Source organism: Stegostoma tigrinum, chromosome 21 (genome assembly GCF_030684315.1).
Source record: "Stegostoma tigrinum isolate sSteTig4 chromosome 21, sSteTig4.hap1, whole genome shotgun sequence".
In the NCBI taxonomy this organism is placed as follows: domain Eukaryota; kingdom Metazoa; phylum Chordata; class Chondrichthyes; order Orectolobiformes; family Stegostomatidae; genus Stegostoma; species Stegostoma tigrinum.
The window spans coordinates 20187080-20213831 of record NC_081374.1 but is presented as its reverse complement, the minus strand read 5'-3'; the positions used below and the strand labels follow the sequence as shown (position 1 = coordinate 20213831).

The following is a 26752-nucleotide window of genomic DNA, read 5'->3' as shown; positions in this document are numbered from 1 at the left end:
TTACAATGGTGTTGCTGAGGGACAGAGCATTGTGAAGACAGTTATCTAACAAGATACTGTACTGAAATTCCAAGGCGTAACATTTGGTGGATAATAATCCTTGCCCCCTTGAGGTAACCCTAGATCAGCTAACTCAACTTTAGATTGAGAAAGAAAGATCCTGAAGATGTGAAATACACCAAACCACTGTGTCTGTCCGTCTGCCTGTCTCTGTTCTCTCCTCACTATCCCCAAGCAGGTTATTGCCATCTCTCAGATTGTTTTTATAACCATTTTTAGCCAGGCTATAATATCACAGGTATTATTTGATTTACAGTAGAAGTGGGGAAGTTCTGTAAAATAAGAGAATGGTAATAGACGAAAGGCCACGTTTGAGAGCGGTTAATCTATTCACTGCATTTGATTTATCAGCTTCGCTGTTTCCTCAGTCCAGTGAAAGCACTAGTGGGCAGGGCAGTTAAAAATAATCATGTAGAACTAAAAGGGATGAATTTTGCAGATCAACCACACCTTTTCATTTCCAAAGTAAATCTAGTCTAAGTGTCAAGAATGGGTTGTCCAAAGCTCTGGATATTAATTTTTCAGTAGCAAGGGCAGGAGAAGCAGATTCTTAAAATTTTTCGTGTTGACATTTCATTGTGCAATACTATTTAATTACTACAGGGATGCCAACTTTTTGCTCCAATATCAGCATTGGCACAATAGCAGCAACCTCATTTCCAGTCAAAAGGTCATAAGATCAGACCCCACTCCAGAGACTTGAAACAAATTTCAGGCTGACCTTTCAGTGCAGTTCTGAAAGTGCTGCTCTATTTTTAAGTGCTGACTTTTGGATAAGACATTAAACCGAGGTCCTGCTCTCTTTGCCCATGGTCATGATTCCATGGCACTTGAAGAGCAAAGACATTCTTTTGGTGTCCTGACAAATATTTATGCCTCCATCACCAGCACTGAAACAGACTGTCCGATCATTTTTTGATCTCATAGATGTTTGTAGGATCTGGCACAACGTTTTCCCCGTATTACAACTCTGACTACACTTCAAAAATGCAGTGACATCATGAAAGACACTATATAAACACACTTTCTATTTCTCCAAAAAGCTGGCACCCCTGCAGGAATTAAATAGTATTGCACAATTGCAGTACAAGGGCACACCAGAATTCAAGCATATCTAACCTTGAGGGCACATCAAGAGGAATAAGCTTTGCAGTGTTTTGGAATAACCAAGTTTCAAATGCACTTTACGTTTTCAAGTTAGTATCTATTTAATCTTCTTAAAATTGTACTAGTTAAAGCAATAATCATTTTGGCAAATCAGACTTCAATGATTTTTAATGGAAACAAGTGGTTGCTTATTGCACATTAAAATGTGGAAGAATTTTTGTAACTTTACAAAGGATGTGGACGTTGGTGACAAAGCTAGCATTTGTTGTTTATCGCTAATTGCCTGTGAACTGAGTGGCTTTATAGGCCATTTCACAAGACAGTTAAGAGTCAACCACATTACTGTGTTACATGTAGGTCAGATAAGGATGGCAGATTTCTTTCCCTAAAGGACATTTGTGAGCCAGATGAGTTTCTCAACATTTAATAGTTCTCACTATTACTTATGCCAGTTTTATATTCCAGATTTGTTAATTTAATTTAAATTCAGCCAGCTGCTACAATAAGCTTTGAACCATGCCCCCAGAGCATTAGACTCGGCCTCTGGTCTACTCATTCAGTGACGTTACCGTTTTGCCTCTCTGAAGTATAATTGTTATATGGAAAGAGAGGGTGTATGAGGAAGATAAAAGACAAAACAAATCACATTATTTGTCTCTTTAATAATGATTTTCTGTCATCCTTCAAACTATATTGTCTAGTATAATACTGCTTAATGCAAGAAGCAGGGAGGTAACCAGCTCCCAATTGTGTCTTTCAGTTACCTATTAGAGATTGGGCTGAATTAACCACAGAAGGATCTACAGGACTTTGCTAACACCAGGCTTATTGTAGCTGAAACCACTGCTTTCACATCGACAATGTTGATATTCAGTCGGAATCATCTTTTTAAAAAATTAGTTTGTGCCATCCCTTGCTCAGCCATGAGATAGTGGGAACTGCAGGTGCTGGAGAATCTGAGATAACAAGGTGTAGAGCAGGATGAACACAGTAGGGCAAACAGCATCAGAGGAGCAGGAAGGCTGACATTTTGGGCCTAGACCCTTCTTCAGAAGGGCCTATGCCTGAAACGTCAGCCTTCCCGCTCCTCTGATCCTGTTTGGCCTGCCGGTCCATCCAGTTCTACATCTTGTTATCCTTGCGAGGCCATTATTTGTTGCCCATCCAAAATTGCCCTGGAACTGAGCAGCATTTCAGAGGGCAGTTTGAAATCGACCACATTGCTATGGGTGTAGAGGCACATAGGCCAGACCAGGTAAAGTAGTGGATTTCCATCCCCTAAAGTAGGGGAACTAGGTGGGTTTTGAACACAATTGATAGTGGTCATTGTTATACCATCTTTTAATTACAGATTTTCACTGGATTCAAATTTTGCATCTGCTATGATGGAATTTGACCCCAGAAAATTTCATACTAGGGTCCTGGATTGATAGCTAAGTGGTTACGACTACTACGCTGCCTCACCTAAATTCTCTCTCATTCATATGTCCTATTACTCAAAATATTCAGATGCCACGTTTGATTAACAATAACAGAACTATCTCAGTACACATAGAGAATGGCATGACTTAAACTGAAAGCACCACATGCAGGAGATCATAGCAGGTCACAGTGGAATGTAACTTGTTTGATTTTCAAACATTGATGTCCTATTGATGTTTTTATTTCTCTCGTCTCTGCTCCCTCTCTCATCTCTCTTTCTTCTCTCTCTCTCTCTTTCTCCTCTCCACCCCCCCTCCCAAATTCTTGCACTGCTTCCCCATTCCCCATTCCCAATTCCCCATTCCCCATTCCCCCAGTCTTCCTTGTGCTTGTGCATGTCTGTCTGTCTTTCTCTCGGTCTGTTTCTCAGCCTCTCTTTTTGCTTGTTTATCTGCCTGTCTACCTTTCTGTTGGCCTCTACCCCTCTCACTGTCTGTCTCCTCATCTTGTCGAGAGCTTTGCAAGAACCAAGTGAAATATGTTTGAGTGGTTTCAGTCTAGTTACCAATGTATGTAGCTTTGTAACATAAACTGTATCACAGCTGTCATGTGTACATGTTCTAATAATGGGTGTTTCATGTCATTGCATCTTTTAGAATGTCATTCGGCTGCATCAGCATGTCAGTTTTGGCTTTTAAGCTGAAGATGGTGTTAATGGTGACAGGCCCAGTAGTGCAACCATTAAGATGGTTGTTTCACAGCAGTATATTGAGGGATTGAGTCATGGGGCTGCTTGTAGTTTGCATTCATCAATTGTACTCAACTGAACCTTGCCTTGTGATAAGCTATTTTGAGTACTTTGCGCTACTGAAATATTTTCACCTCACAGAAAGGAGTTGTTCACATTTGTTGAAACAAAATGGTGTTTTCCTACATCAATTACTAACCAGATACTGATAAACTTTCTTTTTAAAAAAAAGCATCACGTCATTATGGGCTCAAACATAGCTTACTTGTTCCAACTCTGCTGTCAATAAATAAATAGTAAATATTAAATTAAACCAGTTGTTCAGAGAAACTGTGAACCTCAAGATTTCAATACTGGGTAAATCTTGTTTTTTAGTCTGTGCTATGCACGTGCTTCTACAATCTTTACGTTACTCCATTTTCTGTTGTGAAATGGAATGTATAATAAACGAAACGTAATCAACCACAGCATTTTTGTTGGGTTCAGTTTCATAATTATTTATTCCCCTGGTATGGCATAATATGAGCTATTCCTTTGTATTTTAAAGTACTGAAATCCAGTTATATTAAATTATTTTTTCTAAGTTTATTGTGGCCATAATTTTGGGCAGTTCTGTGTAATCTTAATAAAATCAATTATTTGTCAGTAAATTATAAAACTTGAGTTTAGTATTTTGGCTCCCAATTTATGTCTGGTAATTCCCAACTGTTTTATATAATCATATTTTGCGACTGAAATAGTGGAGGTGCCATCGAGTATATTTTTCAGAACTCACTATCTACTAATGAATTACACCTTGTTAGTTTGATGGACTGTAATGCTGTAAAGAGCAGTATGGCCAAAACTCCCTCTAAGCACAGTTGCTAACTGGGTCCCACACAACGATACATTCATTTCAGTTTTTCGAGCCACTACCGCAAAACCTGGGGATCCGTGTAACAGCTGGAGAAATTAAAGCGCATGTAGATTGTAGTTTCCTGGATACTTAATTAAAAATGTGCATAACATTGTAGTCTCTAGTTCATTCTGAATAATATAACCACATAACACATCACCTTATCTTTTTAGAAAAGCTGAAAGTCTTTACAGACCTGTCACCATTAAATGTAAAGGCACAGTGGATCTAACTTGAGTCTCTTTGTCATGGCTTATTTTTCCATTCCTTTCTTCTAGTTTCAGCCCATTGCTCCTGGCTATTATGAAAGGTTAGCAATGCACATACAGGGTTCTTTAGTTATTATCTTATCAATAGCTGCATAATCCTTTTCCTTGCCCTCCTTTCCAGGATTCTATTGTACAAGTTAATAGTTCTGAAAGAGTTAATATTGAAGACTCCACTGGATTCCACCCACCTGATAATGTCTCAAGCACTTTGGTAGAGAAAATGCATATAATTTTAGGATCTTGTGTGAAAGCCTGAATCCACAGGTTGAACAATTGTCTTCGTAACAAAGAGTAATTTATCAACATGTCTTGTATTTTGTCAGGTGATAGCAATTAAATACATCTTATTCAAGATGCAATCATCTCTGTTAATAATGGTTTTCTTCTACCACTGTAAACCAACCAAGCCCTCATATCCATACCCTACAGAATGGAGGCCATAAACGACCATAACTACAAAATAGTAATAGTTGGCATTACACAACCCCCTGTTAAAACCTTTCTCCTTCATTCACTGATCTCTCAGATGTTGGTGTATGAAGAACCTACTGTCTGGTAGTTTTTGGGGATCACTTCATCATGTGGCATTCTGGTGTGCTGTTGCAGACCAAGCTTACTTGCACTGATGAGTTACTCTGAGCATATAGTCTTAAACATACATGCAAATTCACCACCAAAGGAGACTGAATGGATAAGCTAAAATGGGGCCTCCAACTGTGGGCATGAGTCTGTATTCTAGGTTGACCATCACGGAACTCCAATCCAGCCTTAATAGCTGCTAGGCGCCTTTAGAACATGTATTTGCTGAATGTCAGAGCCTGTGCTAAATGACCAATCTTCTAGGCCTGCTCCCTGTTTTGGGGAAAAAAAAGTCAATTAAAAGGCAGGTTTTTAAAAATCTCTGAATATTTAACATTTTTTCTCCCTTCACCTCCCCATTTTCACTGTGTGTTCATAGAAATTTACAAACCTTGAAATGTAGTCACATTGAGGAACAGTATCGAAATAATTATTGGAGGGAAACGAGCATTATTGTACATTTTCCCAAAACATGAGTGAAATTGTAAATATTCGATCATTTTCATGACATTCGGCATGACGAATCACATGATCATTGAAAGCCACGAAAAAAATTCCTGGTCAACAAATTACATTTTTTAAAGACAGATTTTTTTTTAATGTGAATAATTCTATTACTCTCAGGAGGCATCCAAAATTAATTAATTTAAAAGGAAACTAATTCTCAGAATATATAGTAGGTGGAACACTTTTTTTAACTCTCTGATAACTGTTTTGAGTTACTATATGAATCATAAACTATTGGCACAGCTTTGTCAACAAAAGCAAATGTTGAGTGTTTAAACACTGATTGGTGTATAGTCCAAACTACTTTGTTTAGAGACCTGATTGTTCAATGGTTATTTTGTCAACTGTCCAGGATTGCCCTAAGTCAAGGAATTATTCCCCAAGCTGATGCTCTGAGAGAAAAGTCATCAGGTCATTGAAAATTATGTTTTAAATTTTTTTACGCTTGTTTCAGTTCTTACGCAACTTTGTTGTTGATTGGCAATGCAGTATCATCCAATTAGAATATGTAGAGCCTATTAAATTTCTTATTGCATGGGGAAAGTGTATACTATGATGATACCATGTAAAGTGATCAATAGTGAGACTTTGTGGTTGTTGCCAATCACAGATGGCAATGTCATTTCTAGATCTCACCTTTGTTATTCCCACCCAGCATCTCTGTTTACTCTCAGTTCAGGCCCTACTGAACTCTTGATCAAGGCCAACAGGCCTGCTTGGTGCAGGTCTTGACAGTTTTGAGGTTCATCAGTAATCCATTCTAGTGTCACCACAGATATGTTGCATTGATGCTGCAGCATTCGCTCAGCCACTGTCATTCTTTTATGTCCACAAGCTGTGAGGCTCATCCCGGTTTCATGATATCAGTCTTTGAGGGCATCTCAAGGGTACTTTCATTTTATTATTTCTTGTGGTCAGTAAATCTGTATTTCTGTAAAAGTCATGCTCATAACAGGTGACACAAGGATAGTAAAACCCTTGTCCTCCATCTGGTTCAGGGATCACTTGAAGCCTGGTGAGCCAAGAGAAGTGTGTTTCTCACTTGTAATCTATGAGCCTGCATCTGAAGGTCTCTTTGGCAAAACTCCCAGGACCCCACCATTAAGTGTATAAGTCCTGCCCTGATTAGCCTCAGTAAAATGTAGTACCTCACACCTACCTAAATTAAACTCCATCTGCCACTTCTCAGCCCAATCTATCTGGGCTTGATGTCATCACCTTTCCAACAGCCCAGCAAGATGTTCCAATAACTTTTTTTTAACAAGTACAGCAACTGTTTCCACATGTCCAAGTAATCAGCATCCTGTCGGTTCAACATTGCTGGAAGTACCCCCACTTTAGATGTTTGTAATTCAAGTTTATGCTTAATTTTGCAAGTTCAGACAATTGTTTCTGTTTATCATCACCATGTCTGATACCAACTTCGTTAATCTTTCACTAGAGATTATTTTTCTGCGATTCTGGGGCCAAGTTACTTTTTCCCACCTTCCTATTTACAGTCAGCCTTCCAGCTCCTACATTTCCAGGTGAGACTGGCCCATCCCAGATCTGGTCACTTATAGTTCTTGGCAACACCAGAATAGATCATTTTTCATGTGGGACAGGTCTATATAAGAAAATGTTGCTTTGTATGGAAATGATTTTGATGCATGTAGGTACCTGCAGCACTTGGACTTGAAGTCTCAGCCTTGCTTTCAAGTCTCAATTTACAACCCTCTGACCTCTGCACTCCAACAATTTTGATATGTTACATATTCATAGTTTGGAGCAGTTCATTTTTCAGTAGTTGTGCTTTCAGTTGTCAAGCCCTGAATCCCTCAAATTTCCTCCTGATATTGCACCACTTACCCCCGGCCCCTCGCTCTCGCGCTCTCGCTCGCTCTTGCGCTCTCTCGTTCTCTCTCTCTCTCTCGGTCTCCGAAGCGGCTTGGGACAATTTGCTGCATTAAGGTCTATAAATAAAAGCAAGTTGTTGTTGTCAAACATGACTGAATTGTTGTAAGCCTTTCACTGGGCCAAGTGAAGAAAAGAAGTTGAACAAAAGTCAAAAACTACACAAAAAGTCTTCATTTTCATGCGACAAGAGCTTGAGCCAGGTGGGATTGCCAGAGATGGAGTGGAGCAGTTCATAACATGAAACAGTGGGTGAATGGAATAAAGTAATCTCAGGTTTAGCCTTGGCATGGTGACAAATCATCTTGCATGTGTTCTTTTCTCACTGATTTGAATGATTCAGTGGTCATAACCCAAGCACTATGTAACTGTAGTTATTGCAGGATGAACATCATGTTAGACGTAGTTATATTCTGCAGATACCGGATCCATGATGGACGGTATAAATCAAATCTGTTTTATCAGTAACTTTGCATTGCTCATGTCGTCTGACTGCCGTTACAGCCTTCTAAGGTTGGCATAAAACTACATGGGGTTGAATTTCAAAGGCTAATTACGGAATTTGTGTTTCTTCACATGTTAAGTCTATTAGACATCTATGGATTCCAAGGTTATCTTAGTTATTAACCATCAGACAAAATAAATAGTGTAATAATGTTCTGGATGTGAGTTTGCTCGCTGGGCTGGAAGGTTAATTTTCAGACGTTTCGTCACCATTCTAGGTAACATCATCAGTGAGCCTCCGACGAAGCGCTGGTGTTATGTCCCGCTTTCTATTTATCTGTTTAGGTTTCCTTGGGTTGGTGATGTCATTTCTATAAATAGAAAGCGGGACATAATACCAGCGCTTCGTCGGAGGCTCACTGATGATGTTACTTAGAATGGTGACGAAACGTCTGAAAACTAACCTTCCAGCTCAGCAAGCAAACTCACATCCAGAACCTCAGACTGAGCTATAAATCTTCTCAAAACTCGCTAGTGTAATAATGTATTTGTAGAAACTCGTTGGATGTAATAATACCATGTGCTATCAGAAATATCTCCTGACCACACTAAAGCCAAACTGTTACAGTGGAGCAAGGGTTAAAGGTACTTAATCCTTGTAGCCTCAAAACAGATCAAATGACGACTAAGTTACGTCAAGAGAATATTGCATTTCCCAATTTCAAAAAGTATTCATGTGTGAAATTTTTGTTGTAACATTAATATAGATCCATTTCAGGCATTTTAGCTACACTAATGATTGTGGAGGCCAGTGAGCCAAGCCAGTTTGCAGCCAGATAACTCAATAGGGACATGTTTGCATATAGTCCACAAGAATTGGTATTTGTCAAATGCTAAAGTGAAAAGAAGAATGCTTTATTCTTTCCTCTGCTCTTTTGCGGGGTATGGGTGTTGCTGGCAAAGCCAGGATTTGTTGCTCCTCCTTAATAGCGCTTGAAATATGTATCTGGCCGGACTATGTTGGAATCAGTCATGTTGCTGTGGGATCATTTGGAGCCATGCATAGGTCACATCCAGTTAAAAGACACATTTCCTTCCCTAAAGGATGTTAGTGAATGAGATGTTTTTTGTTACAGCAGTCAATAAAAGCTTTATGGTCACCATCACTGGTAGTAGCTTCCAATTCCAGATTTATCCATCGAATTTACATTTCACCAGTTGTCATTGTGATATAGCTTGGATCTTGATTACTAGTCCAGTGACATTGCCACCATTGAATATTTGTGCTGTTTTCAAATTATGGAATGTCAAACTTATGTTGCCTTTGCAGTATTTTACAGAACAAACAGAAAGATGTTCCTGATCCCACGATCCTAGCTTCTAACCCAAAACTGCATATCAGCAGAATTCATTATGGCCAATGGTCACACTTAGCTATCGGTTACAATATCTTATGATGTTGTCGCCATTCCCAAATTGGGAAAATATTTTTCAGGAACAACATTGCAACTGATCATAAAACAGGCTGGTGTTGCCAATCCTGTACCAAAATAACATTAATGTAGCTATAAAAGTAAAATACTACAGATATTGGAAATCTGAAATAAAAGCAGAAAAGCTGGAGAGCCTCAACAGGTCTGGCAGCATTTGTGAAGAGAGAAACAGGGCTAACATTTCAACTTCAATGGTACGCTTCCTCAGAAGACTTTTCAGAAAAGGGACCTTTGGACTCAAACTCTTAACTCAGTTTTCTCTGCTACTGATGCTCGGTTTCTATCTCCAAACCTGCTGAAATGCTCCAGTATTTTCTGTTTTTTGTTCATGAATGTATCTATTATAGTTATACAATCTTCAGGTTGTGAAGAATACAACTTCTATTTTGGTTAACATTACAGCCAATTAACACACTAGTGTGGTTGATTATTTTTACGTTCAATACTACACTCAGTGTTAATTGCAATGTGAGCTGCTGGCATGTTAGTTTAAATATACTATATGACCTGTCATTCCAACCCGTAGCAGTCCTTGACCTGGCAGTATAGCCTGTGAGAGAGAGTTTCTCTGACCACTTCTGGCTGGACCATGTGCCATCGCATTCTGGGAAGCTTGAATAGATATGCTGTGCATTGGAATCTGCCCAGTTGAGCAGATATTTGATGTCAAACAGTCTTTCTTGTTGGTGCATGATTTATGAACCTAGGAACTTAACAGTTCATTGAACCAATTAATTTGTCTCTGAGAATAAAATTACATCCTGCTTCAATGTGGACCTAACCTCCACTCAAAGTGATTTTCACTCATGTCTACAAATGTAAACTGCCTGAGAACTCTGGGGATTTTTTTTCTTTGACAGATGTTGTAGTGAGTTCCTAGATTTGGCAGGATGAATTGTTGCCTCCTTAGGAGGAACAAAGATAATGTGCCATATTCAGCACAAGGCTGAAGCAGTTAGTGTCTCAAGGCCGGCAACACAGCTGGGAAATAGAGAATGTAAACCCACAACTTGGAGTTAGTCTCCCCTATCCTCCTTGAAAGTGATAGGAAATTGCTTGTTTGCCAAGACAACAGAAATGTCAATCAACTCACTGAATATCCTCATTTCCCTTCACCTGTATGCCACCGCACTGAAGTCCTCAAAAGAATCTCCCATATCAGAGCTTGTTTGCACCCCTACCTTACAGTGAGTTGTGACAGACACAAATCTGTTGACTCACCAAATGCAGATCCCAGCTCCATACTATCCATTTAGATTATCATTGTGAGTAACTGTGCATGTGGTTGCAATGTTAGATTGACTGACTCATTGATTGCATTTCCTGCAGAGAGCTGTGGTATTGCTCTCCATCTTCTCAATGGAGCCACGTAGTTATGCATATAGTCTGCAAACAAAATAAATACATAACACAAAAGATTGGAGTGAGGGAATGGGTGGGATGAAAAGTAAGAGGTAAGCACTGCCCCTTAACATTCAATTATGTTACCATCATTAAATCCCGCACTATAAACTTCCATGGGATTACCATTGACCAGAAATTTAACTAGACTCTCCCCATGTACAAAATGACTACAGGGACGGGTCAGAGGCTACTAATGCTCTGGCATGTAACTTGCCTTCTGACACCCCAGAGCCTGGTTACTATTTACAAGGCACAGTTAGGAGTGTGATGGAATACTCCCCACTTGCCTAGATGTTATAGCTCAAATAACATTTGAAGCTTGAGATCATCCAGGTCAATGCAATCTACTTGATAGATACCACATCCACAAATATCCACTGACTCCATCATCAATGCTCAGTAGCAGCAGTGTGTACTCTCTACACGATGCACTGCAGAATTCACCAAAGAGCCTTACACAACACCTTCCAAACCCATGAACACTTGCAGCTAGACGGACCAGGGTAGCAGATACATGGGAACACCGCCACCTGCAAGTTTCCCTCCAAACCACTCATCCTGACTTGGAAATATATCACTGTTTCTTCACTGTCACTGGGTCAAAATCCTGAAATTCCCTCCCCAAGAGCATTGTGGGCCTAATTACAGTGCGTGGACTGCAGAGGTTCAAGAAGGCAGCTCATCACTGCTTGTTCAAGCAACTAGAAGCAGGCAATAAGTGCTGGCCAGCCACTGATGCCCAGATCTCAAGAACAAATAAAAATAATGCAACAGTTTATATGTTATACCAGATAACAGAATGAAGGTGAGCTTGGAAGGAGAAAGCAGCTACGTACTATCGTCCTAAATGTTCTCAGGCTCTGATTCTATGGACACCCTACCCCCACTCTTGCAGGAGGCAGTTGGTCACAGTATAAGTCGTAAAAAGACACTCTTGCATTCTGAGGTACAAAGATCTCTAAGAGTGTCTTTTTGCTAAACTCGTTCTGTTGCTATGACTTCTGTTGTGAGCAACTATCTTATGTAAGAGTGAGGGCAGGGTGTAAGTTTCTGCCTCAGCATGTTTGCTGCTGTGTTTGCCATAGATGGCTGAAGATACATGAAATCATTGGGAACTTGGTATGAATTTGGTAACATTAGAATGAGTGGGAGGGTAAGGTGGAGTTTCTGGATATGACCTGATGGGGATGAGTGTATTTCATGCTATGAGAGCATGGTGGAGATGTGAAGAAGAGATATCATGTGAAGATGCTTTTACTGATCTCAGTTATCAGTGTGAGGACGTTGTGTTACTTGTGATACAGCTGCCAGATCCTTAGAACCAGACTTGCTGCCTTGACTCCCTTTAGTATCTGCTTTCACTCTCTTCAGAATGTTGTTTCTAGGGGCCTTCTGGCCTTCTGATCTCCTCAATTCCAGTTCTAGAAATAAGGTGTGCTATACCAATCTATGAACTCACTTCCGTCAGTGTCCCTTTATGCAGCCAGTTATTACACAAAACCAGCAGCAGCTCACTTCCCCTACGTGTAGTTGTCATTTAGGAGAGACAGATGGTCTTCAATGGAAACACACTGTCTGTACAATGAGCTATCAGTAACAGTCGCTAAGTTATCAGCTAAAGGTTCTGGCAACCAGTAGCACAACTCTTGATCAGACCAATATTGTGATCAGATACCTAAAGACACTAAGCCCGAAGTTTTTGTAGTATCGCCTATCTGCATGTCAAGGAGCTCAGGCAAGTCAGAAAACTATGAAACCCAGGTCCAAAACCTGACTGTAACCAATTCGTTAGCCAGTGGCATGTCTATATTACCATCTCCATTAGGTCCTGTTGCTAGAATATAACAGGACCTCTGACAGGAGATGGCAACAGTGAGGGAGGGCACTGAACAGGGCAGCTGGAGCAGTAGTGTCAGGGCTCCAGCAGCAAGCGGTGATGGGGATGGAGAGTACCTGGAGCAGTCAAACAGGCCCCCTTGTGGAAAAAAAAATTGTCTTTGGGGAAGGACGCCTTATGGGAAAAGGATCAGACAAACAACATATTTTCTTAAACGAAAAGCAGAGTCTTAATGCCTTGTTCATTCTATCTCATCCATATTTACCTTAGTTTTCCTTCATGATTACAATGATCTGATGCTGATGCAATGAAGAATCTGTGGTTCATGATCCTCGGACTGTCCATGTGCTTAGCTATCAAATTGAGGGTGTTTTTTTTTCTTGTAGTACCCTTGAAAATGCTTGCTCTAGAAAACTCCCGTCCTTAATACTGTTGTTATATTTGCATAAGAAGCTAATGTGTTGATTGTGGCATTCCTTTCCAAAGAAGATTACATTTATGTGAAAAAGGTGTCTTCATAATTCTGATATTATTTCATTGGACCTTGTGTTTTTCCACTTAGATTTTGAACTAGCTTCTATGTAGATATTGTTAGGATGTTGTGAGTAAGCACAGAAAATGATCTTACTCTGCATTTAGAGTCATTCTTTTGTTCAGCACAGAAGGTTCAATCTTGTTATCATAAGGCTAATATCTGAACACCATGTTGAATCTGTAGTCACTCCTAAATTTAGCACCAAATGAATTGTATTCACCCCAGTTTCAACTTGTCAAATAGTGATAAATTTCAATGTGGTTTTACCTCTAAATCTTTGACCTGCTAAATATAAGTATATGTGGCAAATATTGTACTTCAAACTTCTCATTTGTTCATATTTGTCCCTGGAAGTAATCAGTAACTACGGTGCCTAATGTTTTAGATCTCCTTTCAGGAGACGTATGTTTCTTTTGTAACAGTTACCGTCTTCAAGCCTACGTTGCACCTATGTGCGTGAAGCAGCAGGTGTGTTTGTCTCTGCAATGTTGCTCAATCTGCAAGAGAAAGGAAGACACTTCATAGAACTTTTGTTGACCAGCTGGAAACCAAATTTGAGATATCATTGCCAATGGATGTTTGAGCTGTGTTGTCTTGCTGCCAGTTGAAAAGGCAGAGCATATAATAGGTGGCAGCAAGATGTGAACAGTGAAAGTTGGAGTGAAATGGAATTCGAATACAATTAAATCCTTTGTCAGTTGTTTGTGATGTTTGCGAAGTTACTTTTATCTTCACAGCTGATTTTTATTTCTTTGCCAAAAGTTGGAAATCAAAAGAGATCCTTAACATCGAGCAGTAATAATTTCATTCTACTTAATCTTGTGAGTCAGTATGTGCTGCTGGCATTATAAGGCAGATCTTAATCCCTCGTCTTTAATTTGTCATTCTCAGGAGAGTCCTTGCTCTGTTGCTATAGATTTTTATTGACATGGTAACAAATAAGTACAAATGTTGCTGTCAATGGCCGGTTGCGCAGTGACTCCTAGAGTTATTGACTTTTAGAAAAAAACCTTAAAAGAAAACTGTAAATAAGGCCATATTAGGATCCAATAAGGTTACTTCCGTAGTGATAGAATTTGAAGCAAACAATTAAAAGTTGATAACCACAGTAATGAATGGACAAAGGTCATTACGTCAACAGCAGCTATCATTAATCAAGTCACATTACAGAAAATAGATTAATCTCTCTTGCATATCATTGCACATCATTTGTGCATCGAACATTGCATTCTACTTGCTTTATTGTATTTTCCAAAAATGTGTAAAGACATGAAAGTCATTTCACACTGGAGCCAATATGTCTGCTGTTTCAGTTCCTATATTAAAAAAAAGATTTTTTTTCAAAGTCAGCTTTGCAACCTCAAATCTTAATATTGGAGTAAATTTTTTTATGGTTTTAGGAGAATGTTTTGTCTTACTAGCAGAATAATCCATTCTTCATTTTATGGTAAGGTACTCTTTGTAAACCAAAATGTCATCCAACTCACCATAAACAATGACAGGACAATTCCATTATTAATATATGGGAAGCAATGTCATTTTATTGAACAAAATCTAAAGGAGGCATTAAAGCACGGACTTGCCGTTCTATTTCAAATCTGATCAGGCACCCTGCAGTTTCAAATTGCAGATGGCTTGGATACTCATTGTGCTTCTATAGTTGAGCATTTTTATAGTTCCTCATTACCATATTGCTATCATCGCATTGCTCCAAGTCTCCTTCCACTATCGTCAATCCTTGAGCATCTCCCTTCCATTGTGCTTTCACACCCAGAACTCCTTCTAAAACATTTAATATTTCATAACCCTCCATCTCAATGCTCTCAGTTCCCAGTATACAATCCTGTGTTTCATGATCTGAATTGTGAACAATGAGGAGGACAGTGTACAATTTCAAAAGGACATCGATAAGTTGGGCGAATGGCAGATGAAATCTAATGCAGAAATGTGTGTGGTGTGATTTATTGTGGTAGGAGAAATGGTAGAAAGTAAAGGTATCAGACTACAAGAGGGTGTAGAACCACAGGGACCTGGATGTATGTGTGAACATATCACTGAGGGTGGTAGGAAAGGTCAAAAGAACAGTTGATAAAATATACAGGAGCCTAAGATTTATTTAGGGAGAGGTTTAAAAAAAAGGTGGGGAAGTTATGTTAAACATATATGGACCACTAGTTTGACTTCAATTGCTTATTGCATCAATTATGACAAAGAGACAGATAGTCTAATAAAATCAGCCCCTCTACTCCGTGTTTAAACAAAGTAAAATAAAAATAACCCTCAAAATTGCCTCAATGATACGTAACTAAACTTTTAAAATAGCTGATAGAAGATTTTTTGAATAACAGTCAACAAATTTATAGTTTTAAACTAAAGAATTAACCGCTTACTAATGATACAGTAGCTTTTGCAGAGCAAAATTAAACCACAGAGTAACCTCATTAGTGTATATGATTTTAAACACACAATTTTTGTTTATCCTAGCCCCTAATGCTCAAGACAGAAAATTGACAGGCTAAGTCAAAGGATAAATCAAAAGAAAAACATGACGTACCTGGCCAATTTACTTAAACAATCTCTATGATCTGTAATATTACAGGCACAGGCAAGATGTGTTGAATGCCTTCTCTGTGCTGTATCCATTCTGTGAACTCAAGACTAGCTTCCAACATTACCATGTATTGACAGCTCCTGCCCATCGCTTATTGGTCCTGAGACACCAAGACTTAAATTCTTCAACTATGAACTATCTGTCACCATAGCCCACCTTGGATTCCACCCCCCCCCATCAAGTTCCCCCTCCTCAAACCCCCCATACTCTTGGCCCTGTGCCAATTTCTCATAATTTGTATATACCTTAGAGTATGGTCCTTGCTGAGAAGGATGGAATTATTGCCAATAGGCACATAGTCAACCACATTTCAAGCTCAAAAAAAGTGTTCACAGTACCTTATAATCAAAGTACATTTACAGCTCTTCTGGTCACAGTGACATAGTGAAGGTAATTTTCCTTTCCCATCTACTTGGGAATTTGTTGTAGTGAATAACCTGTCGATCATTTGAAGCCATTCAATTTTCTTTGAGTTGATCTCGTAGCAATCATCTGCTCAAATTAGAGGGAGGGTGAAAATGGCTGTATTAGATTGTATCAGATACCTTGAACAAGTTGCAATGTGTCATAGCATCCAGAGATGTCAGAGGTTTTGAGAGGTTTTGAAAATTGCTTCTTTGTGTTAATGGTTAGTCATAAGTAAGTTACACACTGTTGCATTGAGCTTCAGGATAATATTGTGGTGTTTTTGGTATAATGTTCTTAACTCTCCTTTTAAGTGGTGAATGCTCCAGCCTATTTTAAACAATACTGTGAGTGGCCTACTAACTTTTTGCTAGTTCTCCAGTAAACTTTAAGACTGACAGTGAAACAGTGGGCTAAATAAATTGTTTAACATTTGTTCAAACATTTCTAATAGTAACCACTATTAGCATTGATTACAGAAATGTTTAGTGCATCTTGGGCTGCAGTCATAACCATACCACATCATGAAATGTGGTCAGAGATAATGGGAACTGCAGATGCTGGAGAATCCAAGATAACAAAGTGTGAAGCTGGATGAACACAGCAGGTCAAGCAGCATCTTAGGAGCACGGAAGCTGACGTTTCAGGCCTAGACCTTTCATCAGAAAATATCATGAAATGTTCCCTTTTTTGTGGGTTTTTCCTTGTAACATGTTGGTCTCTACAAAACGTGGTCATGAGCATGGACCAAAGCTTTTACTATTCCACTAAAATTAAATGAAATATGATTTTGGTTTTGGAAACTCCCTTTGTAGAGCAAGGACATAAGCCTGATCCTGTCTCCAGCACGGAGGTGGGGCTAGATTTGAAGCAAAAGTGTTAGTGAAGGTATTCTGTTGCACAGGAGGTATCAGGAGGAGTTTATGACAGGATGATGGATTGTACATGGCTGGAGCAAATGTAACATCTCAGCTCCGTAAGAAATCACACACACGGACACACACAGACACACACACAGAGACACATGAACACCTGGAAAAATTTAGCAACGCTGGCAGCATCTGTGGAAACAAATTAGTGATAACCTTTTCAGTCCAGTGACCCTTCTTCAGAATCTCACTGAAGAGAAAATGTACATCTGATAGTGAGGACTAATAGTAAACATTTAATCTGTGGACCAATTAAGACACTGGTGCATAGGTCAAACCGATTGCTGATAAATTCAGTTTTTGTTAGGAGGGGAAATGGGACTGGATGTGATTCTGTTTGAAGGGAAGTCCGAACACAGTGCAGAGTTCTCATAAATCCCATTTTGGCTGTTTCAGTCTTCACTCGTGATGTGGGAGTTACTAATTGATGTAGATGTAAACCCTCTTAAAGAGTGAATAAAGTCTTTATAGCTGCCATGGTCTGAAGTTTGTCATTTACATACCATATTTTTTAAACATAAAAAAGGGCAGCAGCTGTCACTTAGCTTTTACTTTGGTTTATAAAAAGCCTGGGCTGCTTTGATTGACAAGCAGAGGCAAGGATTAAACATGGAATGGTGCTCTCGTTGACTAGCACTATCATCACAATATTATGAATGCTTGGCCAAGTTTCTAAAGCTACGTTGTTCTCAGCAGAGATTTCTGAGTTTATTATATGACAACTTAGAGGTCATTCAATAAATTGCTGTCTTTAATATGAAGCTGATTGGAAATGTGCTTGTTTCTACAAAAGGTTCACCATTTGAGATTTAAGAACTTTGAATAGGTTTCATGAAAAGGCAAATTCCGCACCCCCCCCACCCCCCCACAATAAAGTGAGTAGAAATGAGAGTGCTATTAAATTGTTAGAATTGGCTCCTGAGGTTGGACTATAAGTGAATGTGTTATCATTGAATTGGCATGGGGGTATGAGAGACAATGGATGGGAGCCATGATGGACCATTCAGGAGTGTGCATGGGTGTGAGGGGTGAGAACTAGAAGGCCTAATAAGCGCTTAAAAAAACTGGAAAGTCCCAGAGAACGATGGCCACCTTCTAACCAGTCCTCTTTGACAATTATAGACCTCTGTGTCATTGCCTAGCTCTATTCTGGGGTCAGAAAGCCTGACCCTATGCTGCACTTGCATCCCCTGGATAGAAAATGTTGCATTTTAGAATAAATTTCACTGAACTCTGGATACCCAAACTGCATCTCTCAGTAACCAAAAATCTAACCCTATTCTTTCTCTTACAATGTTTAACAAGATTTGCTAAGATTTATCAAAACAAATAATATATTCTCTTTGCATCATCATAATAATCATAATCATCTTCAAAAATACATTATGTGCATGAGATCAAGTAATTCAGTTCAAAAAATGCCATTAACACTCCTGCAATATTCTATATTCAATGCAGTTTAGTTTGTTCAATCGTCATGAGTCATTGACCTAGTTAATACTGTATATTACATGGAATTAAGCAGCGAAGCTGTTAATTTACTGTGGGAAATATCATCAGAAAATCATTAAAATGAACTGTGTCCAAAATGTTGTACCTAGTACCGTGCAAGCATCTGCTTTGAAGGGCTAAACTTAAAAATATTTCTTCACATCTTGATTAATACGGCGACAGAAAAATTTAGAAAGATCCAAGTAATTAAGTGTCTTTCTGCAGGCCTCTGTTGTCCTTTATAAGGAACCAGGGACACATAAAACTATTTATGATATCCTGCCAATCTAGAAACTTTAGCTACATCAAATGTTTAGTTGATGTTAGGTGGGTTTATGTTAAATATTTTCACAAAAGCAGATGAACAGCACCCTTACAGCATCTTGATTAAGGATACCTAAGAAGCTGTAACAAGTATTTTTTTTAAATCAACAATTCTGAGGTTCAGTTATAAAGTGTCAAGAACTGTTGACATATCTTGGACTATCCTTCCAGTGTACTGAAGGCAGATATACACAAAAACTGAAAAAGAGCAATAGTTGGCTGGAAAGTCGAATGTGAGTGCATATACATGCCCACATATTTTTGGTACATACCATCATTGAGTGTCACTATGTAATGTGAGGGTCGTCTTGTGGTACAGTCATTGCTTCCTGACCTCTGGGCCAGAAGCTCCTGATTAAAATCTCATGCCAGGTCTTGGTCATGGGAGAAGTGTTTGTGACATGGTTCAGTGCACTGATAATCAACCTGGAATGCTTCCACCGCATCTCCATTATGTTCCAAAAGGGGTGGGGTGGGGGGGGTGTGGAAGGTGTGTAAGAATTTATGCTAAAAGGACCTCCATTGGGAAACTGCTAACAAAGTTCCACACGGTCAAGTGGTACAGCCATTGTTCACTGGACCATTGTATTTCTTCATTCTGTGGCTGAGAAGTCATGTTGCTCGTTATTTTAATTGTGCATAGCCCTTGTTACTTGACTTGTAAAAATGGTCCAAATTTCAGACTATTATATCAGTGATAATGGGAACTGCAGTTGCTGGAGAATCCAAGATAATAAAATGTGAAGCTGGATGAACACAACAGGCCAAGCAGCATCTCAGGAGCACAAAAGCTGACGTTTCGGGCCTAGACCCTTCATCAGAGAGGGGGATGGGGTGATGGTTCTGGAATAAATAGGGAGAGAGGGGGAGGCGGATTGTAGTTCCCATTATCACTGATACAATTTTAACCTCACTGCGAAGCCTCTTCCAGGGATGCCTAACCTGAAGAAGTTACCCTCCGGACCAACCTCAGGGAATCTCTCTCCCACTGCAACTCTCTTGTCTTCTTTTCTCTCCATGTTCGGTCCGCCTCCCCCTCTCTCCCTATTTATTCCAGAACCCTCACCCCATCCCCCTTTCTGATGAAGGGTCTAGGCCCGAAACATCAGTTTTTGTGATCCTGAGATGCTGCTGGGCCTGCTGTGTTCATCCAGCTTCACATTTTATTATCCCAAATTTCAGACTGTCTGCTTTGTGTCGGTGAACCAACAGCTTGGGGATTGGGCTGCAGCTAAACAGTTTCTTCTCTTAGTTGAGTTGGAGCATCTAGTGATTGAAGTGAATGGACTCCATGGCCACTTACTTGGTTAATTCATGGCACACAGGACTGGTGTTCTTTGCACTCAGTACTTGAACGATCATTGGAGTCAGTGCACAGTAATTTGTATATAGACATTACAGCACAGAAACAGACTCATCAGCGCATGCAGGCTGTGTAGGGTGGCCTGATGTGTAAATCCTGGGAAACAAGCCAGAGCTGGGAGTTATGTAATCCATAGCTGATCAAACATTAGCAATGCTATGCACCTACAGGGTTCCTAAACCTTGGCTAGTTCCAACCCATCATTGCAGCGGTGGAGAGAGACTACAAAGAGTGAGACTACACTCTACAAAGTAAACCAGTAGTGCAACTACAGGATTTTGGTACAGTTAAGCGCAACAAAAGTGTTCTGTTGCTGTCAGGTGCCCATATGCAAAAAAAAGCCTCAGGCTGCCTGTAAGCTGTCCTCGAGGCACTGGGGTTTAACGTGTTCCACTTCATGGGACATTTTAAAAGGGAGAGCAGGAAAACACAACTTGCTCATTAGAAATTTGAATTTACTGTTCTGTGAGCATCTAAGCATGTGATACTTTATTGGAAAGCCCCTTGATGTCGAGATAAATGGGATCTTTGTAAAGGAGATTAAATATAAGGCAAACTGCACATAAAAGCAAAAGTACTTTTTCTTTGAATATTTCAATAAACACTGAAGCAAATATGATCATAATCTAAGGTTTTGTTATTCCACTGCAGCAACTGAGGGACAAAATCATTCTGACATTGACCATTCTTAAAAATTATGGCAACAAATGAAAAATGTAAATGATCCCAGTCCAACTTGTCACTGTTTGCAGCCAATCCCTGTTGCCAACTGAGAATGTCATTGAAACGCTTCTGAATAAACCTCCGAAGGAAGGATTGTGTTCTGTTATCAAAGTTTAACAATAAAGCTGGAATTTTATTTTGTATATGTATAGTGAAAAACTGAACCAACTTTGTGATAAATATATGTCAGTTTAGTTTTTAACATGGGAACTGACATTGTGCAGTAATTTTTGAAAGTAATCCGAACAATAAGTGTTAACTTCTGGATTGGCTAAATGCTGTGTATCCAAGCTCACTTGGGACTAGCAAATAATGCTGGAAATTATTTCACTGCTGACCTTTAATAGCCACCATACAAAGAGTGAAATTCTTTATTTTCTGTCTTGGCCGGATGAGAAAAAAGATCCCAAAGGGGAGGAAACTATGCTTTTGAAACTGGATTATACTTCACTGAACTACCCCATCCCACTATAGGCAATTTTTAATAAGTGAATGAGGATCTTATTGTAAACTGTGGATTGCAGAAGTAGAGAAACAAAGCTAATAGTCTAGGCTGTGTTGGTGTAATGCTTTCTTGCTTGATTCTTATCCTACACCAGGACTTGCTGTTTACTAATGGTCTCACTGGACTTCATTTGGTTTACAGTCCTCGGGGTTCACCAGTTATTCTCACCCTTGAGTTTAAATCTGATATGTCTTGCCCCTTCCCAACTCTGTAATGTTGTCCTGCCCCCTTCTGAACTCTCCACTCACACTTAGCACTTGTACATCCTTCAATTTTGCTCCAATATTGGCAACCATGCCTGCAGCCACCTATAGGCCCCATGTTTTGGATTTTCTTCCCTAAATCTCTGCCTCTCTACCATGCTGCGCTCCCTTTCACCTCACCTTAAAAAAACCCATCTCTCTTAAAAATTCATCACCTTGCCTGGGCTTTTCTGTTAGTCCTTTTGAACATACTCCTACTGTATAAATGAAGACAGTTGTTGCTAGCATGACATCCTGATTTTTACACTTTTGAAAGCAGACAATGAGTAAGTTTCTAATGCTGTTCCTTTTTCCTAGTTAAAGATGTATTAACTGCACTGTTAAAATTTTATTCTTGTTTTCTCATCTCACTCTAAAGTTGGTCTGCTATATGTCGTTATTTCCGAGTGTCAACAGGCAAGAATTTTGCATTCCAGAAGCTCAATTCCAAAGTATGTTTATGAAATTTCATGTTATCCACTTGTTGCACACAAAAACATTGATGGTTCTGTTAGCTTAAAAAGCTGGATGGAAGTTTGAAAAGGTGGTCACTGAAATGAATCTGCTTGGATTGTGAGTACCTTGAATACTCCTGAATGAAGTTTAGAAGATGTATTGCATGTTGGTTACATAGCTAAAAGTTCTTTGCAAGAACAATGCTGGAAGTAACATTTTAGCAAATAATACCTCTGTCTCGTATGAGTTGTATTTTTTCTTGCAGATTTTTTTCTTGCAGGTGGTAAGTTAGCTGAACCAATCAGACTTAAAAAGAGCTCATGGTAAGTTACAGTAGTTGGCAATTCACTTCAGCCTGTGGAACATTGTCAAGATTTTATAGGCTGAGAAACTGTGATAGTGAGCAAACTGAAAATCATAGTTATCTATTTGTTTAAGCAGGTCAGAGACATGATTACGTAAAACACCAAAGCTATATGAATTACATCAATTCTGGGTCATGTAATTCAGGTTGTATCACTTTTAAGACAGTGTTCCTTATTTCATATTACTGTATAATTCTAATTCTTTTATCACATTAAGTAACTTGTGAATTATTGGGTACAGAATATACAAATGATTGGTTGATTCAGTGAGCAATGTGACGGATGTGAAAGTGAGTATTACCAAAGATTTGAAAAATGCAGTGACCAAAGAATGACTCATGGAGTTAAAACGTCCACAAATCTTGGGAGATCATGTCAACAGATTGTGTGTCAGTCTTAGCTGTGAATATTGTAAGGCCATAAGGCCAAAGAACTGAGCAAGCTTTAGGTGTACACATCTTCAACTTCCCATGTGAGAAAAATGCAACAATTTTGGAATTTAAAAAAATCTTTATTTTTCCAATCATACAATTCTATAACTCTAAATCCAAAAAAATGACATCCCAGTTTCATGTTTACCCAAATCCTTATTCTGTTTCTGTACATGCTGCTCCATATTCTGGGCCCTTTGTACAAACGCTATCAGATTTCCAGCGGGATTGCACATGGGTGATGGAATTTGATGTTCCAGCGGGAATTCAGACTGGCAGGACACCACATCACCTTCCAGAAAATTTATTATTTCCGGGAATGTGGACACCACTGGCTAAACCAGCATTATTGCCCACCACTAATGACCCTTGTGAAGATGATGGTGAGCTGCCTCCATGAATCATTGCAGTCCATCTGCTGAACGTACACCCACAGTGCTGCCAGGTATAGAGATACAGGGTTTTGATCGAATGACTGTAAAAGAACAATAATTCAGTTCCAAACCATTTTGTTGGTGGCGGTGGTGTTCTTTTTTAATTCATTCATGGGACATGGACATCTCTGGCTGGCCAGTATTTATTGCTATCCCTAGCTGCCTTTCAACTCAGCGGCTTGCTTGGCCATTTCAGAGGGCACTTGAGAGTCAACCACATTGTTGTGGTTCTGAATGCACATTTAGGTCAGACCGGATAAGGATGGCATATTTACTTTCCTAAAGGACACTAGTGAGCCAGGTGGTTTCTTGGCCATTGATAGATTCTTAATGCCAGTTTTTTTTAGTTAATTGCATGAAAATTCAAATTTTGCATTTGTACTTTTAGTTAGTTATCATGGTTTGAGAGATGTAGCAGAAGGAGCCTTGCTGAGTTGCCCGGCCTATTGGGAAAGAAGCTGTTAAGTGCCTGTTTGACATTTAGGTGGCTATCATTTGATCTGCCATAACTGAGATTGAAGTTCCTGTGGGAGAAAATCCTACCTCCCTTTAGGAACTACTGGCGACTCAGGAGCAGTGACAGCTGGTGGCAATGTATTTGTGTTGTTTCAGGTTTAATGAGAGGTTTTTGTGGTGCAATAGTAATGTCTGGAACTCTGGGCGAGGAGGCCCAATTTCAATCCCACCTGATCCAGAGGTGTGTATTACATCTCTGAATGTGTTGAATAGAAAATATTGCCAGGTTTAACAAGGGACCTCGGGCTGCAGGTAAATGAGAAAAGGATAGGGATTGGTGGGAGGCACAGATTGAGTAAACTTGGACTATAGTCATTGGAATTTTGAATAATGAGAGGGGCGATCTTATAGAAACATGTAAAATTATGAAGGGAATAGATGAGATAGAAGCAGGGAGGTTGTTTCCACTAGCAGCTGAAACCACAACTAGTGGGCATAGCTCCAAAATAAGGGGGAGCATATTTAGGACTGAGCTGAGGAGCAATAACTTTTCGCAAAGTGTTGCCAATGTATGGAATTCCCTGCCCACTGAAGCAGTTGAGGCTGCCTCACTGAATGATTTTAAGGCAAAGATAGATTTTTGAACAGTAAATCAATTAAGGGTTACAGTGAGCGGATGGGTAAGTGGAGCTGAGTCTCAAAAAGATCAGTCATGATCTTTTTGAATGACAAAGCAGGCTCAGGGACCACATGGCCTCCTACTGCTCCTATTTCTTTAGGTTCACTGGGAATGGTGGGGGAGGAGAGGATCAAAAGGATGTGTAGTAAATCTGATACTCCCATTCTATGGGTTGGGTGTCTTGATCAGGCATTAGATACCTTTGAACCAGCAACTCTAAGAACCTAATTCCTTTTATTTTAAACACCAATTCACCCAACCAGCGATCTATTAAATAATAAATACTGCCCATCAGGGGCAGTGTCAAACTACCCACCTCTTGTACTTTGAACACATCACCAGCGATGGAAACGATGAACAAATGACAATTAATGTGCTCTATCCACTGGGGCTGGGGGTTGTGGAGGGTGGGGGTGGGGTGTTGTGTGGATGGTCTGACCCTGTCAGCAACCTCCCCTGCTGCTGCGGTCTCATCAGCACCTCTTCCACTTCCACCCCTGTTATTTCCTGTCCCAGAGCTTGCCACCTTGAAGAGAAAGATTAGGATAGAATTGGTTGTAAGCGCTGCTGCGTTCCAGTGGTAGTGTCACTACCTCTGAGCCTGGAGGCAAGAGTTCAAGTCCTACTTGCTCCAGACCTGTAGGAAAACATCTCTGAACAGGCTGATTAGAAAATATCTCTGGAAGTAGTTGTAACTTAAGAATTTGTCTCTCAGGTGCACTTTTGGGAGATGCAAGACTTGTGTGCTGCTTTCAGTAGCAAGGACTATCTACAGCCCGATGAGGCTTTTTCTTTTATTGAGTATGAAACACATAAATTTCGAATTAAAAACGTGCTACTGGAAGAGCTGTGCTGTAGGCATGCAAGGGAATGGAACTCCCATTGTTGGTAACACTGAATCAGTGAAAGGAGCTGCCTCGATGGATTCTAGTATCTGATCTTTCCTCCCCGTGCCCCATGAGGTGTAGTCAGAGGCAGATGAAAGTGTTTGCATCCATTTGACTCCCCAGTTACAGCTTGCTGTTAGTGAAAAGTTGCTTTCTCAGAGCAGTCTTCCTAAAATGTGTGTCTGAGTCTCTGCTTTCTCATGAAGTCAGAGTGATAGAGCATGGAAACAGACCCTTCAGTCTAACCAGTCCACACCAACCATACTCCCAAACTAAACTAGTCCCACCTGCCTGCATTGGCTCATATCCTTCCAAACTATTCCCATTCGTGAACTTATCCAAACTTTTTTTAAATATCGTAACTGTACCTGCAAACACCACTTTCTCTGACAGCTCAATCCACGCACTAACCATGCTGTGTTTTTTTTAAAAACAAAAATTGCCCCTCATATTCTTTTTAAATCTTTCTCCTCCCACCTTAAAAATATACCCCCTAATTTGAACGCTCCCACCCCAGGGGAAAGACACTGGTCATTCACCTTCCTGCAGCAATCTATCCTTTGCATTCATTAGGTACAAATTAGAATAATTTTGAACAATGGACTCTTCAGGAATGTAAATAAACAATGCAATAAAAAGTAAACTGCCTGTTCAGAAACAAAACAAATATTGTAGTCAAAGAATGGTATAAAGATATTTCCATTAATTCCATCTCCATTGAATCAATAGATCACTGCCTTTAAAGTAGGCTGGTGCTTTTTTCTGTACCCTTATTATTTAAAAGCATTACTTATTATGAATACTCTTTGGATCTGTCTTTTTGTAAATTTCCGAATAATTCATTTGTTTTTGGTTTGAGATTTATTTTTGCACTGTCTTGGGGGAATAGGTGCTAGAGCCTATTAATTCCTCATTATACCACTCCTTTCATTAGTGTGCGTTCTGTTCAGTCCCCTGGGATCTTTAATCTGTCAGCAAGAGAGTTTACGAGACTCGGCTAAGAGACAAAAGGAACCGAATACTTTGCATAAATGCCAGAGCAGTGCACCAACCATTCCAGATCCCAAGTCATCTTGTATTGAAGCATGATCTTTTTCTTTCTGGACACACTTTAGACTTTAAAAGCTGCTTTGTCATATCCAGTGATAGTGCAGAAAAACTAACTTCTACAATAGCTTGGTGTTGTGCCTGGTGCACTAAAACATCACTTATCATTTCAGCAAGTATGTGTGCATTCATGTCTGTGTGAACCGAGCTG

General features: G+C 39.6%; 1 protein-coding gene across 2 annotated transcripts in view; it reads left to right on the top strand.

Moving 5' to 3' along the window:
• LOC125462786 (plexin-A2-like) overlaps positions 1-26752 on the top strand; it is a 440661-nt gene that overhangs the window by 226110 nt on the left and 187799 nt on the right. The window lies entirely within an intron of this gene.